Source organism: Ursus maritimus, unplaced genomic scaffold, assembly GCF_017311325.1.
Source record: "Ursus maritimus isolate PB19 unplaced genomic scaffold, ASM1731132v1 scaffold_10, whole genome shotgun sequence".
Classification (NCBI taxonomy): domain Eukaryota; kingdom Metazoa; phylum Chordata; class Mammalia; order Carnivora; family Ursidae; genus Ursus; species Ursus maritimus.
The window spans coordinates 29,372,974-29,392,039 of record NW_024423344.1 but is presented as its reverse complement, the minus strand read 5'-3'; the positions used below and the strand labels follow the sequence as shown (position 1 = coordinate 29,392,039).

General features: G+C 37.2%; 1 pseudogene; it reads left to right on the top strand.

Annotated features, from left to right (window-relative positions):
• The first annotated feature begins 14,537 nt into the window (after window positions 1–14,537).
• LOC103677556 lies at window positions 14,538–15,568 on the top strand (annotated as a pseudogene).
• Window positions 15,569–19,066: the final 3,498 nt, after the last annotated feature.

Genomic DNA, 19,066 nt, shown 5'->3' with positions numbered 1-19,066 from the left:
AAGACCCATTGATATGCTGCTTATAAGAGACTCATTTTAGACCCAAAGAAATCTCCAGATTGAAAGTGAGGGGGTGGAGAATGATTTATCATGCTAATGGGCATCAAAAGAAAGCTAGAGTACTTTATCATACTTATATCATGAGTATATCAAACACACCAGATTTTAAACCAAAGACTGTAACAAGAGCTGAAGGAGGGCACTATATCAATAAAGGGCTCTATCCAGCAAAAAGATCTAACAACTGTAAATATTTATGCTCCCAACTTGGGAGCACCCAAATATATAAATCAATAAATATCAAACATAAAGAAACTCATTGATAATAATACAATAATAGTAGGAGACTTTAACACCCACTCACAGCAAGGGACAGATCATCTAAGCAGAAGATCAACAAGGAAATAAGGGCTTTGAATGATACCCTGGACCAGATGGACTTAACAGATATATTCAGAACATTCCATCCTAAAGCAGCAGAAAACACATTCTTTTTGAGACACATGGAACATTCTCCAGGACAGATCACATACTGGGTCGCAAATCAGGCCTCAACCAGTACAAAAAGATTGAGATCATACCATGCATAATTTCCAACCACAATGCTATGAAACTTGAAGTCAATCACAAGAAAAAATTTGGACATGCCACAAATACATGTAGGTTAAAGAACATCCTACTAAAGAATGAATCGGTGACCCAGGAAATTAAAGAAGAAATTTTTTAAAAATACATGGAAGCAAATGAAAATGAAAACATGACAGTCCAAAACTTTAGGGTGCAACAAAAGTGGTCCTAAGAGGGAAGTATATAGTCTTGATGAAGTCCCACAAGTTCATTTTATCTTTTGTTTCTCTTGCCTTTGGAGATGTGTCATGAAAAAGGTTGCTGTGGCCGATGTCGTAGAGGTTGCTGCCTATGTTCTCCTCTAGGATTTTGATGGATTCCTGTCTCACATTGAGGTCTTTCATCTATTTGGAGTTTATCTTTGTGTATGGTGTGAGAGAGTGCTCGAGTTTCATTCTTTTGCATGTAGCCGTCCAATTTTCCCAGCACGATTTATTGAAGAGACTGTCTTTTTTTTTTCTACCTAGTAATTCTATCAGTTGTTGAGAGGTCATGTTGAATTCCCTACTGATAACTGTAGAGTTGCCTACTTTTTCACTCAGTTCTATCATTTTTTGTTTCAGGTATTTTAAAGCTCTGTTTTTTCATGCATACACATTTTAGATCATTTTTTCTTCCTAGTCTGTATATATTTTAATTATGTATTATTTCCTTTTATCACCTCCATTCTACTTCAGTAATTTTCTTTGCTCTACCATCTACTATTTCAGATGTTAATGTAGCCACTTGTGCTTTTTAAAAATTAATATTTATATAGTATATGTTTTTACATTCTTTTATTTTAACCTAGCTATGTCCTTGAATTTGAAATGAGTTTCTTATCATGACATATCATAACAAAACTTGCAAAATACACAGATAAAGAGAGAATTCTGAAAGTATCTAGGGACAAAAGGTTCTTAACCCAAAAGGGTAGACACATAAGGTTAGCAGCAGATCTCTCCATTGAAACCTGGCAGGCCAGAAAGGAGTGGAAGGAAATATTCAACCTGCTGAATGGGAAGAATATGCAGTCAAGAATACTTTATCCAGCAAGGCTGTCATTCAGAACAGAAGGAGAGGTAAAGAGTTTCTCAGGAAAATAAAAACTAAATGAGTTCATGAACACTAAACCAGCTCCAAAAGAAATATTCAAGGGGATCCTTTGAATGGAAAAGATTAAAAGTAACAAAGACTAGAAAGGAACAGACACAATGTACAGGAACAGCGACTTTACAGGTAATACAATGGCACTAAATTCATATCTTTCAGTAATTACTCTGAATGTAAATGGACTAAATGTTCCAGTCAAAAAACATAGGGTATAGGAAAGCATTAAAAAACAAGACCCATTGATATGCTGCTTATAAGAGACTCATTTTAGACCCAAAGAAATCTCCAGATTGAAAGTGAGGGGGTGGAGAATGATTTATCATGCTAATGGGCATCAAAAGAAAGCTAGAGTACTTTATCATACTTATATCATGAGTATATCAAACACACCAGATTTTAAACCAAAGACTGTAACAAGAGCTGAAGGAGGGCACTATATCAATAAAGGGCTCTATCCAGCAAAAAGATCTAACAACTGTAAATATTTATGCTCCCAACTTGGGAGCACCCAAATATATAAATCAATAAATATCAAACATAAAGAAACTCATTGATAATAATACAATAATAGTAGGAGACTTTAACACCCACTCACAGCAAGGGACAGATCATCTAAGCAGAAGATCAACAAGGAAATAAGGGCTTTGAATGATACCCTGGACCAGATGGACTTAACAGATATATTCAGAACATTCCATCCTAAAGCAGCAGAAAACACATTCTTTTTGAGACACATGGAACATTCTCCAGGACAGATCACATACTGGGTCGCAAATCAGGCCTCAACCAGTACAAAAAGATTGAGATCATACCATGCATAATTTCCAACCACAATGCTATGAAACTTGAAGTCAATCACAAGAAAAAATTTGGACATGCCACAAATACATGTAGGTTAAAGAACATCCTACTAAAGAATGAATCGGTGACCCAGGAAATTAAAGAAGAAATTTTTTAAAAATACATGGAAGCAAATGAAAATGAAAACATGACAGTCCAAAACTTTAGGGTGCAACAAAAGTGGTCCTAAGAGGGAAGTATATAGAGATATAGGCCTACCTCAAGAAGCAAAAAAAGTCTCAAATACACAACCTAACCTTACACCAAAAGGACCTAGGAAAGGAACAGCAAATAAAGCCTAAAGCTAGCAGAAGAAGGGAAATAATAAAGATTAGAACAGAAAGAAATGATATAGAAATAAAAAAACCAGTAGAACAGATCAACAAAACTAAGAGCTGGTTCTTTGACTGTATTACGAAATCGATAAACCCCTAGCCAGACTTATCAAAAAAAAAGAGAAAGGACCCAAATAAATAAAATCATGAATGAAAGAGGAGAAATCACAACCAACACTGCAGAAATACAAATAGTCATAAGACAATATTATGAGCTACTATATGTCAACAAATTAGGCAATCTGGAAGAAATGGACAAATTCCTAGAAACATAAACTACCAAAACTGAAGCAGAAAGAAATAAAAAATATGAACAGACCCATAACCCACACAGAAATTGGATAAGTAACCAAAAATATCCCAACAGAGTACAGGTCCGGGTGGCTTCCCAGGGGAATTCTACCAAATATTTAAAGAAGAATTAATACCTATCCCTCTGAAAGTGTTCCAAAAGATAGAAATGGGAGGAAAACTTCCAAACTCATTCTATGAGGCCAGCATTACCTTGATCCCCAAACCAAAGACCCCACTAAAAAGGAAAATTACAGACCAATATCCCTGATGAACACAGATGCAACAATTCTCAACAAGATACTAGCTAATCCAATCCAATAGTACATTAAAAGTATTATTCACCACAACCAAGTGGGATTTATTCCACCCTGCAAGGGGTGGTTGAATATCCACAAATCAATCATATTAATAAAATAAAGGATAAGAACCACATGATCCTCTCAATAGATGCAGAAAAAGCATTAGACAAAATACAGCATCCATTCTTGATAAGAACCCTCAAGAAAGTAGGGATAGAAGGAACATACCTCAACATTATGAAGGCCATATATGAAAGACCCACAGCTAATATCATCCTTAATGGGGAAAAACTGACAGCTTTTCTCCTGAGGTCAGAAACATGACAGGGAAGTCCATTCTTAGCACTGTTGTTCAACATAGTACTATAAGTCCAAGCCACAGCAATCAGACAACAAAAAGAAATAAAAGGCATCTGAACCAGCAAGGAAGAAGTCAAACTTTCACTCTTCACAGATGACAAGATACTCTATGTAGAAAACCTGAAAGACTCCCCCCCACCACCAAATTGCTAGAACTGATACAGGAATTCAGCAAAGTCACAGAATATAAAATCAATGTACAGAAGTCTGATGCATTTCTGTACATCAATAATGACACAGCAGAAAGTGGAATTGATCCCATTTACAATTGCGCAAAAAAAAATAAGATACCTAGGAATAAACCTAGCCAAATGGGTAAAAGATCTGTACTCTGAAAACTATAAAACATTCATGAAAGAAATTGAGGAAGACACAAGGAAATGGAAAAACATTCCATGCTCATGGATTGGAAGGACAAATATTGTTAAAATGTCTATACTGCCTAAAGCAATCTACACATTCAACGCAATTCCTATCAAAATAACACCAACATTTTTTACAGAGCTGGAATAAACAATTCTAAAATTTGTATAGAACCAGAAAAGACCCCAATAGACAAAGCGACGTTGAAAAAGAGAGCCAAAGCTGGAGGCATCACAATTCTGGACTTCAAACTGCATTACAAAGCTGTAATAATCAAGACAGTATGGTATTGGCACAAAAACATACACATAGATCAATAAGCAGAATAGAGAACCCAGAAATGGACACTCAACTCTATGGTCAACTAATATTCAACAAAGCAGGAAAGAACATCCAATGGAAAAAAGACAGACTCTTCAACAAACAGTGTTGGGAAAATTGGTCGGGCACATGCAGAAGAATAAAAGTGGACCACTTTCTTACACCATACACAAAAATGAATTAAAAATGGATGAAAGACATAAATGTGAGACAGGAATCTAGAAAAATCCTAGAGGAGAACACAAGCAGCAAACTTTTTGACCTTGGCAGCAAGTTCTTACTACATATGTCTCGGAGGCAAGGGAAACAAAAGCAAAAATGAACTATTTGGAATTCATCAAGATAAAAACCTTCTGCACAGCAAAGGACACAATCGACAAAACTAAAAGGCAACCTAGAGATATATACAAATGACATATTGGATAAAGGGCTAGTATCCAAAAGCTATAAAGAACTTATCAAACTCAACACACCTCAAAAACACTCTAGTCATGAAATGGGCAGAAGACATGAACAGACATTCTTCCAAAGAAGACAAAGAAATGGCTAACAGACACATGAAAAAATGTTCATCTCACTCGGCATCAGGGAAATACAAATCAAAATCACAATGAGATACCACCTCACACCTGTCAGAATGGCTAAAATAAAAAACACTAGAAATAGCAAGTGTTGGCAAGGATGTGAAGAAAAAGGAACCTTCAGGCACTATTGGTGAGAATGCAAATTGGTACAGCCACGCTGGAAAACAGAATAAATGTTCCTCAGAATGAAAAATAGAAATACCATATGATCCAGTAACTCCACTACTGGGTATTTACCCGAAGAATATGAAAACACTGTTTGAAAGGATAGATGCATCCCTGTGTTTATAGCAGCATATTTGCAATAGCCAAATTATGGAAGCAGCTTGTGTCCATCAATAGATGAATGGATAAAGAAGAGGTGGGATATATATATATATATACACATATATATACATACACACATATATATATATATAATATTACTCAACCATAAAAAGGAATTAAATCTTGCCATTTGCAACAACTTAGATGGGTCTAGAGGGTATAGTACTAAGTGAAATAAGTCAGAGAAAGATGAATACCATATGATTTCACTCATATGTAGAATTTAAGAAATAAAACACATAGGGGCGCCTGGGTGGCACAGCGGTTAAGCGTCTGCCTTCGGCTCAGGGCGTGATCCCGGCGTTATGGGATCGAGCCCCACATCAGGCTCCTCCGCTATGAGCCTGCTTCTTCCTCTCCCACTCCCCCTGCTTGTGTTCCCTCTCTCGCTGGCTGTCTCTATCTCTGTCAAATAAATAAATAAAATCTTAAAAAAAAAAAAAAAAAAAAGAAATAAAACACATGAACTTAGGGTGAAATAAAGAGACAAACCAAAAAACAGACTCTTACCTAAAGAAAACAAACAGATCATTATAAGGAGGGAGGTGGATAGAGGATGGGTGAAATAGGTGAAGGGGATTAAGAGTACAGGTATTTTGATATGATAAGCACTAAGTAGTGTACAGAATTATAAAATCACTATATTGTACACCTGAAACTAATACAACACTGTGTTAATTAAATTTTAATAAATACATTTATTTACAATTTAATAAATAAATAAATAAAAAGATGAATTTTATGGTGTGTGAACTTATATCTCAATAAAGCTGTAATTTAAAAAAATAATTATTTCCTTCCTATTGCTGAATAGTATTTCATAGGTTGTATGTACCACAGTTTGTTTAACCATTCACCTACTGAAAGGCATTTAGATTTGTTGCCAATTTTTGCCTATTACTAATAAAAGAATGATTGCTTGATATGAAAAAAATATCAATTTTTAAAATACACAAACATCTCTTATTCTCATGTTGAATCCACCCAGTTTGAGAGGAATTTGAGCCAAAATAATAATAATGCTTCAGTTAGCAGTTTTGTTTCTTAGATAATTTTTATAAACAGCCTGTAAGACTCCATTCTCTATTTCTTCACTTAACTAAGCTCATATATACTTTAAGTCACCATTTATGGTATCCATATTCTGTACAGGAATTTAGAGAAAACAGCAGTTCTCTGCTTTGTCCAGTATCATAGGATGTGCACTCCATCATAAGCAAGGCCATGTCTATTTTTTTCACCTGTACCTAGCATTGCATCATGCATGGAGTTGGTGCTTATTATTGAAGAAATAAATGAATGTGTTTGGTGCTTGTTTGCATTTATATAACAAACATCTGCATTTACAGATCTCATCCTTTAGTAAATTACCTATCTTTGAGGGAGAGAGCTATTATTGCACCATTTTTTCTGGTTGTTATAGCAACCCACTGACCTCCAGAGCTACAAGTTAATTCCGATATATTTATTTTTCCCAGAAGATCAAACAGCATTTTCAGTTTTGAAATAATTATGCTGTTATAAATCGCATTTATCATACTATAAAAAGGCATTGAGAGGTTTTCTCTTTATCTTTTATGAGATGGCAGAGAACTAGAAAGGGGGAAAATATATTCAATCCAATATATGCTAAGAAAAAAAAAAACAAATAACAGCATGACCCTCATCTCCACTCCTAACCTTTTCATATTTCCTCCAAGTTCTCTATCTTTCCACAAGCATCTGTGAATTTGGTTGTGATTTTTATCCAAATTGTTAAAGTTTCAGCAAAATTTGTCTTCAGATATCTTAGTCTCATTAAATGAAATAACAGGGGGTGCCTGGGTGGCTCAGTCAGTTGAACGTCTTCCTTCGGCTCAGGTCATGACCCCAGGGTCCTGGGACTGAGCCCTACATCAGGCTCCTTTCTCAGTGGGAAGTCTGATTCTCTCTCTCCCACTGCCCCTCCCCCCTGCTTGTACACGCTCTCTCTCTCCTCTCAAATGCATAAATAAAATCTTTAAAAAAACCCTTTTAAATGAAATAATATATGTAGTATATAATATGATGTTTACTATTATCAATAAAGATTAGTGTCTAATAATATTATAGACAAAATGTTCAACATACCATAACAGGTATCAGTCATACCAAGAACCAAGAATATCCTAACTTGAATAAGATAATCAACTGAAGTCAACATATATGTATCATAAGTTGAAATTAAATTGCTTTAGTAACTTATTATAAAGTCTCTTGAAATGACTGGGAAAAAATATCGAATCTCAGCATAGAGGTTGAAGTTATAAAAAATGAACCAAGTGGAAATTATAAAATTGAAAAATACAATAACAAAACAACTGTTCTACTGGATGGGCCCAAAACTATAGTGGAGATAACAGAAGATAGAATCAGTGTCCTTCAGGAAAGATCAGTAGAATTCACCCAATCTGAAAAACAGAAGAATAAACTAGAGGAAAAAAATGAACAGAGCTTTAGGGACCTGTGGGACAATGACAAAACAGCCAAAATTTGTATCGTTAAAGTCCCATGAGGGGACGAAGAGACTGAGACTGAAAAAAAATTTGAAGAAATGCTGAAAAACTCCCATATTTGTACAGAAGTTTACATATTTAAGAAGCTGAGCAACCCCCAAATGGGATAAACCTAAATAAATCCATTCCATGACACACCATAATTAAAATTCTTGAAACTAGGGGCAGCTGGGTGGCTCAGTAGGTTGAGCATCGGACTCTTGGCTTTGGCTCAGGTCAAGATCACATGGGTGGTGAGATGGAGCCCTGCATTGGGCTCCTAGCTCAACAGGGAGTCTCCTTGAGATTCTCTCCCTCTGGCCCTCCCCCCACTTGCACACTCTTTCTCAAAAATAAAATAAATAAATCTTGTTTAAAAAAATTCTTAAAACTGAAGACAAAAACCCTTGAAAAAAGTCAGAAAGAAATGACAGATTGCCTATAGGACAATATCAATCCATCAGTGGATTTCTTATCTGAAATTGTGTAGAGTGCAAGAAGTGGCACAGCACTTTTTAAATATGGAAAGAAAAGAACTATGAACTGCAAAGCCCACATCCAGCAAAACCATCCTCTAGGAATGAAGGAGAAATAATGACATTCTCAGGTGAAAGAAAAAGAAAAGAATTTGTTGCTAGCAAATCCATTCTTAAAGACTAGAAAGGAAGGACACCTGGGTGGCCTAGGCAGTTAAGCGTCTGCCTTCGGCTCAGGTCATGGTCCCAGGGTCCTGGGATCAAGCCCTGCGGTGGGCTCTCTGCTCAGTGGGGAGCCTTCTTCTCCCTCTGCCTGCCACTCCCCTTGCTTGTGCTTGTTCTCTCTCTTTCTCTGATAAATAAATAAACCTTACAAAAAAAAAGAGGAAGGAAATGATAAAAGAAAGTATCTTTTAGTATTAGGAAGGAAGACGGAACAAGAGAAAGACCAGAAATATGAATACAGACAAACGTATGTTATTAATTATACAACAGTATGTTTTATAAATCATGTTTATAAATCGTATTTGATGATTAAAAAAATTATAATACCATCTGATATTCAAGATAATATGATTAAAAGTAGGGAGGATAAAGGGACCTAAGTGGAAGTGAGGTTTTCACACTTCACTCAAAATGGTAAAATGTTGATTATAGTAGACTGTGATGTCACATATGTATATTTTATTTATTTTATTTAAAAAAATATTTTAGTTATTTATCTGTCAGAGAGAGAGGCAGGCAGAGGGAGAAACAGGCTTCCCATTGAGCAAGGAGCCTGATTCAGGAGTTGATCCCAAGACCCCAGGATCACTACCCAAGTCGAAGGCAGACGCTTAACCAACTGAGCCACCCAGGTGTCTCAACACATATGCATATTTTAATACCAAAGCAATCACTAAAAAACATACAAATATATGCATTCAAAAATACTACAAGTAAATAGAGATGAATCCCCAACAATGTTCAAATAACTCACAGGAAGGCAAGATAAAAGAAAAAGAGGAACAAGAACCAGAGAAAACAAAGAGAGAAGAAATAATAAAATAGGAGGCTTAAATGCTAACATATCAATAATCATCTTAAATGCAAATCGTCTAAATATACCAGTCAAAAGATACGGATAAGCAGAGTGAATAAAAAACATGACATAATCATATATTGTTTATAAGAAATTCATTTCATTTTTTCCTTTTTTTAAAAAAAGATATTATTTACATTCAAGTAAGTTAACACATAGTGTATTATTAGTTTCAGGAGTAGAATTCAGTGATTGATCGCTTACATATAACAGCCAGTGCTCATCACAAGTACCCTCCCTAATGCCCATCACACATTTACCCCTTCCCTCCACCCACCTCCCCTCAACCAAACCTCAGTTTGCCTCCCTCTCTGTTTTTATCTTACTTTTCTTTCCTTTCTCATATGTTCATCTGTTTTGCTTCTTAAATTCCACGTATGAGTGAAACCATATAGCATCTGTCTCTCTCTGAATGACCTATTTCACTTAGCATAATACACATCATTGCAAATGGCAAGATTTCATCCTCTTGAATGGCTGAATAATATTCCATTGTGTGTGTGTTTGTCCAGAGTGCACCCCAGTTTGCATTCCCACCAACAGTGTAAAAGGGTTCCCCTTCCTCCACATCCTCACCAACATGTGTTGTTTCCTGAGTTGTTAATTTGGGTTTTGATTTGAGTTTCTCTGATGATGAGTGATGTCAAGCATCTTTTCATTGTCAGCCATCCGTATGTCTTCTTTGGAGACATGTCTGTTCGTGTTTTCTGCCCATTTTAAAATAGATTTTATTTATCTATTTGAGAGAGAGAGAGAGAATGAGCGGAGGGAAGAGCAGAGGGAGAAGTAGACTCCCCACTGAGCAGGGAGCTGGACGTCGGCACTGGACCCGATCCCAGGACCCTGGGATCATGACCTGAGCTGAAGGCAGACACTTCAACAATTGAGTCACCCAAGTGCCCCCGTCTTCTGCCCACCTTTTAATTGGTTTTCTCTTGTGTCTATGTCACTTATTTCTGCTCTAATCCTTATTATTTCCCTTCTTCTGCTAGCTTTAGGCTTTATTTGCTGTTCCTTTCCTAGGTCCTTTAGGTGTAAGGTTAGGTTGTGTATTTGAGACTTTTTTTGCTTCTTGAGGTAGGCCTATATTGCTATATACTTCCCTCTTAGGACCACTTTTGTTGCACCCTAAAGTTTTGGACTGTCATGTTTTCATTTTCATTTGCTTCCATGTATTTTTAAAAAATTTCTTCTTTAATTTCCTGGTTAACCCATTCATTCTTTAGTAGGATGTTCTTTAACCTACATGTATTTGTGGCATGTCCAAATTTTTTCTTGTGATTGACTTCAAGTTTCATAGCATTGTGGTTGGAAATTATGCATGGTATGATCTCAATCTTTTTGTACTGGTTGAGGCCTGATTTGTGACCCAGTATGTGATCTGCCCTGGAGAATGTTCCATGTGTCTCAAAAAGAATGTGTTTTCTGCTGCTTTAGGATGGAATGTTCTGAATATATCTGTTAAGTCCATCTGGTCCTGGGTATCATTCAAAGCCCTTATTTCCTTGTTGATCTTCTGCTTAGATGATCTGTCCCTTGCTGTGAGTGGGTGTTAAAGTCTCCTACTATTATTGTATTATTATCAATGAGTTTCTTTATGTTTGATATTTATTGATTTATATATTTGGGTGCTCCCAAGTTCGGGGCATAAATATTTACAGTTGTTAGATCTTTTTGCTGGATAGAGCCCTTTATTGATATAGTGCCCTCCTTCAGCTCTTGTTACAGTCTTTGGTTTAAAATCTGGTGTGTTTGATATACTCATGATATAAGTATGATAAAGTACTCTAGCTTTCTTTTGATGCCCATTAGCATGATAAATCATTCTCCACCCCCTCACTTTCAATCTGGAGATTTCTTTGGGTCTAAAATGAGTCTCTTATAAGCAGCATATCAATGGGTCTTATTTTTTAATGCTTTCCTATACCCTATGTCTTTTGACTGGAACATTTAGTCCATTTACATTCAGAGTAATTACTGAAAGATATGAATTTAGTGCCATTGTATTACCTGTAAAGTCGCTGTTCCTGTACATTGTGTCTGTTCCTTTCTAGTCTTTGTTACTTTTAGTCTTTTCCACTCAAAGGATCCCCTTGAATATTTCTTTTGGAGCTGGTTTAGTGTTCATGAACTCATTTAGCTTTTATTTTCCTGAGAAACTCTTTACCTCTCCTTCTGTTCTAAATGACAGCTTTGCTGGATAAAGTTTTCTTGACTGCATATTCTTCCCATTCAGCAGGTTGAATATATCATGCCACTCTCTTCTGGCCTGCCACATTTCTGTGGGTAGATCTAACCTTTTTGTCCTCCCTTCTTTTCCCTGCTCCTTTCAGAATCTTTTCCTTATCTCTGTATTTTGCAAATTTTACTACAATATGTCTTGGTGTTGGCCGTGCTTTTGTTGAATTTAATGGGAGTTCTCTGTGTCTCCTGGATTTGGATGTCTGTTTCTTTTTCCAGATTAGGGAAGTTTTCAGAAATTTGCTCAAATGAACCTTTTGCCCCTTTTTCTCTCTCTTCTGGAACTCCTATAATATGAATGTTACTAAGTTTTATGAAGTTGCTGAGTTCCCTAAGCCTACCTTCATGATCCAATATTTTTCTTTCCCTCTTCTTTTCAGCTTCATTTCCCCCCATAATTTTGTGTTCTCTATCACTTATTCATTCCTCTGCTTCTTCCATTCTGGATGTATTGATGATTACTTTCTGTTGGTTTTGCATCTTGATTATAGCATTTTTTATTTCAGCCTAATTTCTAGGTCTTTTTTTTTTAAAGATTTTATTTATTCGACAGAGATAGAGACAGCCAGAGAGAGAGGGAACACAAGCAGGAGGAGTGGGAGAGGAAGAAACAGGCTCACAGCAGAGGAGCCTGATGTGGGGCTCGATCCCGGAACGCCGGGATCACGCCCTGAGCCGAAGGCAGACACTTAACCGCTGTGCCACCCAGGCGCCCCTTATTTCTAGGTCTTTTATCTCTGCAGTAAGGGACTCCCTGTTGTCTTCTATGCTTTGCTCAAGCCCAGCTAGTATCCTTATGATTGTTGTTTTAAATTATGGTTCAAGCATATTACTCAAATCTGTTTTGATTAGATCCCTGGCCATGACCTTTTCTTGTTCTTTCTTTTGGGATGAATCCCTCTGTCTTGGTATTTTGTCTATGTCTCTGTCTTTTGTGCATAAGGAAGGCTGTTATGTTTCCTGCTTCTGAGAGTAATGCCAGGGTCTGGTGCTTCAGGATGTGTTTCTGGTATATGCTGTGTGTACTTTGTTGTGCTTTGGCTGCTCTTTCCCTCAGGTCAGTCCTCTGAAGAGTTTCTCCTTGCCTGTAGTGGGGAGTGTTTGGACCTTGTCCAGTGTATGGTGAGTTTTAAATAGGTGTGCTCTGGTCTGCTTGTTAAAAGAGGCTAGATCCTATTTCCACTAGAGCTGAAGCTTTGCAGCACTCTATAGTTAGTAGACTCGGTGCATGTGGTGGGTTTGTGCTGGTCTTTTGGGAGAGGGCTCTCAGGCCCACATGTCCTAATAAAAAAAAGGACCTTCAGAACACGGTGGGCAGGGCTTGGTGTAAGCAGCTCCAGCCTCCACTGTGGGTCCTGTGCTGCTCACTGAAGTCCCTCTGTGTTGCTGGACAGGGGGAAAATGACATCAGCCCAGTCTCTTGCCCTGGAGAGGGTAGTCTGTGCCTGCCATTGTTCAGGAATCCCTCACAGAAGAATGAACAGCCTCCGTTCGTGTGTCCCAGGCATTCCTCAGATCCCTGTCTTAACCCTGTCTGGATCCAAGCTTTCTGCCCACCTGGTGGCGCAGTGCTCCTTTGTTTTACCTCAGGTGCACAGGCTGAGTTTCAAAACTCCAAACTCCAGGCACCCAGCTCAGCCTGGACCCACACTGATCCTCTGGGGGAAGGTCTCCCTGCACTGTGGCTGATGTCGGTTTGATCCAGAAAGACAATTCCATGAACTCGCAGGGGCTTGGAGTTTATGGTAAAGTGTAGCAAAAACCCGGCATCCAGGTGCCCTCAGCAGGTGTCTCTGCTCATGTGCTAATGAATGGGGCAGTGCGATGGCACCCACTGGCTTTTTTGTCCCTTGAGAGGCAGGGCCACCTCTCCTAAATGCACTCCAAGAAGGGGAACTGTCCCAATGTAACCCAGGGCATCCTCAGACCACACTGTCCACTCCCGGGCCTCTGCCCTACTTCTCCACAGAAGGACTGCTATGCCCTGTAGGCTCTGCCTGGCAATGGCTTCTAGAACTTCAGTCTTTGACTCACTGCTTGCAAAACTTGCTGTAATCAGCCCTTCTCGCTTTCCCCATCAATGATTTTTGGGGAAGTGTTTTTCTTGTGCAATTCCCTGCACATTGCTCTCTCTTTCTCTTTCTCATCTCTCTGTGATCAGGGCTCCTTCCACTCTGCAGCATGCGTGATTCTTTTGTCCCCCAAATCATGTCTCCACCCCTCTTGCCTTCCACAATGTGGCCTCTTTTCTTCCTCTAGTTGTGCAGTTTGTGCTCTCAGTCCTCAGATCGATTTCTTGGGTGTTTGGAATGATTTGATATTTATCTAGTGGTTTGAGGGACAAGGTAAGCATCGGGTCCTCCTACTACTCCACCATCTTAACTCCTCCCCCCAATTGGATATTTCTTTGATGTTGAATGGTATAAGTTCTTTTTTATTTGGATGCTAACCATAGGCTATGTCATTGGCAAACATATTCTTTGATTCAGTAGGCTGTCTTTTAGTTTTGTTGGTTGTTTCCTTTGCTGTGCAGAAGCTTTTTATTTTGATATAGCCCCAATGGTTTATTTTTGCTATTGTTTCCCTTGCCTCAGGTGGTATATCTAGAAAAATGTTGCAAGCCCCCAACATGGAGAGGCAGGTTCCGAGGCTGCAGAACCTGGACAAGCCTGGGTGACGGTGGCCCGCAGTTCCCTCACAGTCGTCCAGAATTCTAAGGCTTTCTGCAGAGATTTAAAAAATGGCAACAAATGAAAGTATTAGCATCTTTAGTTCAGCATCCTTGGCTATGGAGTATGTAGATTCACTTTTACCTGAGAACCCTCTAGAAGAACAATTTAAAAATGTTTGAAACTATATGTTGAATAATTATATAAAGTTCCAGATTGCAACTTGGGGATCCTTGATAGTTCATGAGGTCCTTTATTTCTTGTTCTGTTTACCTGAATTTTTGTTTCAATTCATACCTTCCATGAAAAAGTACAAAGTTCAAAAGGATAAACCAGAAACATGGAAAACCAGTGGAAATGCTTTAAAGTACTTCTCTTTAATCACTTTTGTATCCAGCCTCCTTTGATCTGTGGAACTTTTTATTTTACAGAGTATTTTAATATACCTTATGATTGGGAAAGAATGCCAAGATGGTATATGCTTTTGGCAAGATGCTTTGGCTATGCAGTGGTTGAGGATACCTGGCACTGTTTCCTACATAGGCTCTTACATCACAAAAGAATATATAAATATATTCATAAAGTTCATCATGAGTTTCATGCTCTATTTGGAATGGAAGCTGAATATGAACATCCCTTGGAAACTCTGATTCTTGGAACTGGATTTTTTATTGGAATCATGCTTTTATGTAATCACATCACTCTCCTTTGGGCGTGGGTGACTATTCATTTGATAGAAACTATCGATGTCCATAGTGGTTATGACATTCCACTCAACCCTTTAAATCTGATCCCTTTCTATGCTATGCTGGTTCTTGGCATCATGATTTCCACCACATGGAACTTCATCAGAAACTACGCTTCAACATTTACATGGTGGGATAGAATTTTCAGAATAGACTCTCAATTTGTTGCCTGCAATGAAAAGATGAAGAAGACTGAGAAAAAGACTGAATAAATATCTCATCTAAACCTTCCTGAAGATACACACTTTCCTGAACTGGAGCGAGAAGCTAACATTGCTTCTGCAGAGCAGAAATAAACATGTGTCTTGGCTGCTAAGTGATACAAAGAACATTAACAATCTTTAATTATCTTTCTAGTGGGAACTTTCTCTACTTTACATAAAAGTTCTGTATGTGTAGAAAAAAGTAAATACATATTTAAGTACGATTTTCATGCGGAAGTTGTAAAGGCCATGTTGCTAACCGTACAGAAAGGTTTTAAGTAATGGAGGAAGTATTAACCTATGTCTTTCCCCCAGTAGTACCACAGGCCTGAGGTTGAAATTGGTCTTTAAAATCTTTTAAATATATAGTGGCCATTTCCGAAACTCTTAGTAGGGTGTTGGCCTCCTATTGAACTTTAAATATTTTTTAGAATTTGCCTAAACTCAAAGCAACATGGGTTGAATCATAACAATTGACAGTGTGAGTGAGTCTGCCAAATCAGGAATAGCCAGAGAACTTCACTCTTGTCCTGAGTCGACTGGTTTGGGGTGATTCTCTTTCTTTGGGAAATCTTTTGGGATTGCACTTTACTACCGGTATCTATAAATTAAGGCATTTCTGAATTGTAGTAAGTGGAATATTTTAGTCTAAAGGTTTTCAGGTTACTCGAATTTTTTTTAAAAATTGAGCTTTATTTCTGCTATTTACCCTTTCATTTTTGTATAACAAGTTTTCATTATACTTTAAACTGTATCTTGAGATGTGAACTGACTTGCTGTATTTGCACTTTGAACTATTGAAATACTGTGATTTTTTTTGTCTGAAAGAAGAAAAGAAAAACGTTGCTAAGATAGAGTCAGAGAAATTACTGCCTGTGTTCTCTTCTAGGATTTTTATGGTTTCGGGTGTCACATTTAGGTCTTTTGTCCATTGTGAGTATATTTTGTGTGTGGTCTAAGAAAATAGTCCAGTTTCAATCTTTTGCATGTAGCTGTCTGGTTTTCCCACACCATTTATTGAAGAGACTTTTTTCCATTGCATATTTTGCCTCTTTAGTGAATGATTAATTGACCATAAAAGCGTGGGTTTATTTCTGAGCCTCTATTCTGTTCTATTGGTCTATGTCGATTTTTATGCCAGTACCATACTGTTTTGATTACTACAGCTTTGTAGTGTATCTTGAAATATGGGATTGTGGTACCTTCATCTTTCTTCTTCTTTTTTTCTTATTCAGGTTCTTTCATTGTTCTATACAAATTTTAAGATTATTTGTTCTAGTTCTGTGAAAAACGTTGTTGGTAGTTTGATAGCAATTGCATTAAATATGTACATTGATTTGTGTAAAATGGATATTTTAAAGATATTTGTTCTGCTAATCCATGCTCGTGGAATATCTTTCCATTTGTTTGTGTCATCTTCAATTTCCTTCATCTGTGTTTTATGATTTTCAGAGCATAAATTTTTCACCTCCTTGGTTAAGTTTATTCCTATGTATTTTATTATTTTGGGTGCAACTATAAATGGGATTGTTCTTCCAATTTCTCTTTCTACTACTTCATTATTAGTGTTTACAAATGCAATGATTTCTGTATATTGATTTTGTATCCCAAGACCTTACTGACTTTTGTTTATTGGGAGATTTTTGATTACTGATTCAATTTAATTGCTGGTAATCTGTCTGTTCAGATTTTCTACTTTTTTCCTGATATAGTTTTGGGAGGTTACATGTTTCTAGGAATTTATCCATTGCTTCTAGGTTGTCCCATTTTTTGGCATATATTTTGTCATAATTAGCTCTTATAATCCTTTATTTTTCTGTAGTGTCGGTTATCATTTTTCTTTCATTTCTGATTTTGGGTTGTCTCTCTTTTTAAAAATTTTTATTAAATTTTTTTTTTCTTTTGAGAGTGAGAGAGCACAAGCAGGGGGAGGGGCAGAGGGAGAGGGAGGAGGAGAATCTTAAGCAGGCTCTATGCCTAGTGCAGAGCCCAATGCAGGGCTCGATCTCATGGTGCTTAACCAACTGAGCCACCCAGGCACGCCCCCCCCCTTTTTTTTGAGTGAGTCTTGCTAAATATTTATCAATTTTGTTGATCTTTTCAAAGAACCAGCTTCTGGTTTCATTGATCGTTTCATTTATTTTTTTAGTTTCTATTTCATTTATTTCTGCTCTAATCTTTATTGTTTCCTTCCTTCTACTGGTTTTGGGTTTTGTTTGTTCTTCTTTTTCTATCTCTTTTAGGTGTAAGGTTAGCTTGTTTATTTAGATTTTTCTTGCTTCTTGAAGTTGGCCGGTATTTCTATAAACTTCTGTCAGCTTTTGCTATATCCCAAAGAATCCAGACCATTGTGTTTTCATTTTCATTTGCTTTTATATATTTTTTATATATTTTTTTAATTTTCTCTATGATTTTCTTGTTGACTCATTCATCTTTTAGTAGCACGTTTTTTAACCTCTGTGTATTCGTGTTCCTTCCAGATTTTTTCTTGTGGTTGATTTCTAGTTTCATAGCAGTGGTGTTGGAAAAGATGTACAGTATGACTTTGATTTTTTTCATTTGTTGAGACTTGTTTTGTGGCCTAATATGTGATCAGTCCTGGAGAATGTTCCTTGTGCATCTGAAAAGAATGTATTCTGCTGTTTCAGGATGGAATGTTCATACTATATCTATTAGATTCATCAGATCCAATGTGTCATTCAAAGTCACTGTTTCCTTTTTAATTTTCTGTCTGGATGATCCATTGATGTAGGTGGGGTGTTAAAGTCTCCTACTAATATGTTATTACTATCTGTTACTTCCTTTATGTTTGTTATTAACTGCTTTAAGTATTTGGGTGTTCCCATGTTGGGTGCATAAATATTTACAATTGTTATATCTCCTTGTTGGATTGTTCCCTTTATGATTATACAGTATCCTTTGTCTTGCTACAGGCTTTGTCATAATGTCTATTTTGTTGATATAAATATTACTATCCTGGCTTTCTTTTCACCTCCATTTGCATGATAAATGCTTTTCCATCCCTTCACTTTAAAAAAAAAAGATTTTGTTTATTTATTTATTTGACAGAGAGGTGAGAGAGAGCATGAGCAGAGAGGAGCAGAGGAAAGGGGCAAGCAGACTCTGTGCTGAGCATGGAGACCAGTGAAGGTCTCAATCCCATGACCTTGAGATCATGAACTGAGGTGAAATCAAGAGTCGGATGCTTAATAAACTGAGCCACCCAGGTGTCCCTCCATCTCTTCACTTTCAATCTGCATGTGTCTTTAGGTCTGAAACGAATCTCTTGTAGGCAGCATATGGGTTTTTTTCTTTCAGCACATTGAATATACCATGCTTCTCTTTTCTGGCATGCAATGTTTCCGCTGATAAATCAGCTGTTAGGCTACAGGGTTTCCCTTGTATGTAACTGATTTCTTTTTTCTTGCTAGTTTGAAAATTCTCTCTATCACTACTTTTTGCCATTTTAATTACTATGCGTCTTGGTGTGGACCTCCTTGGGTTGATTTTGTTGGGTTCTGTGCCTCCTGGATCTGGAAGTCTTTTCCTTCCCCAGATTCAGCAAGTTTTCAGCTATTATTTGTTCAAATACATTTTCTGCCCCTCTTCTCTATCTTCTCCCTCTGGGATCCCTATAATGTGAATCTTACTATGCTTGATGGTGTCACTGAATTCCCTCAATCTATTTTCATTTT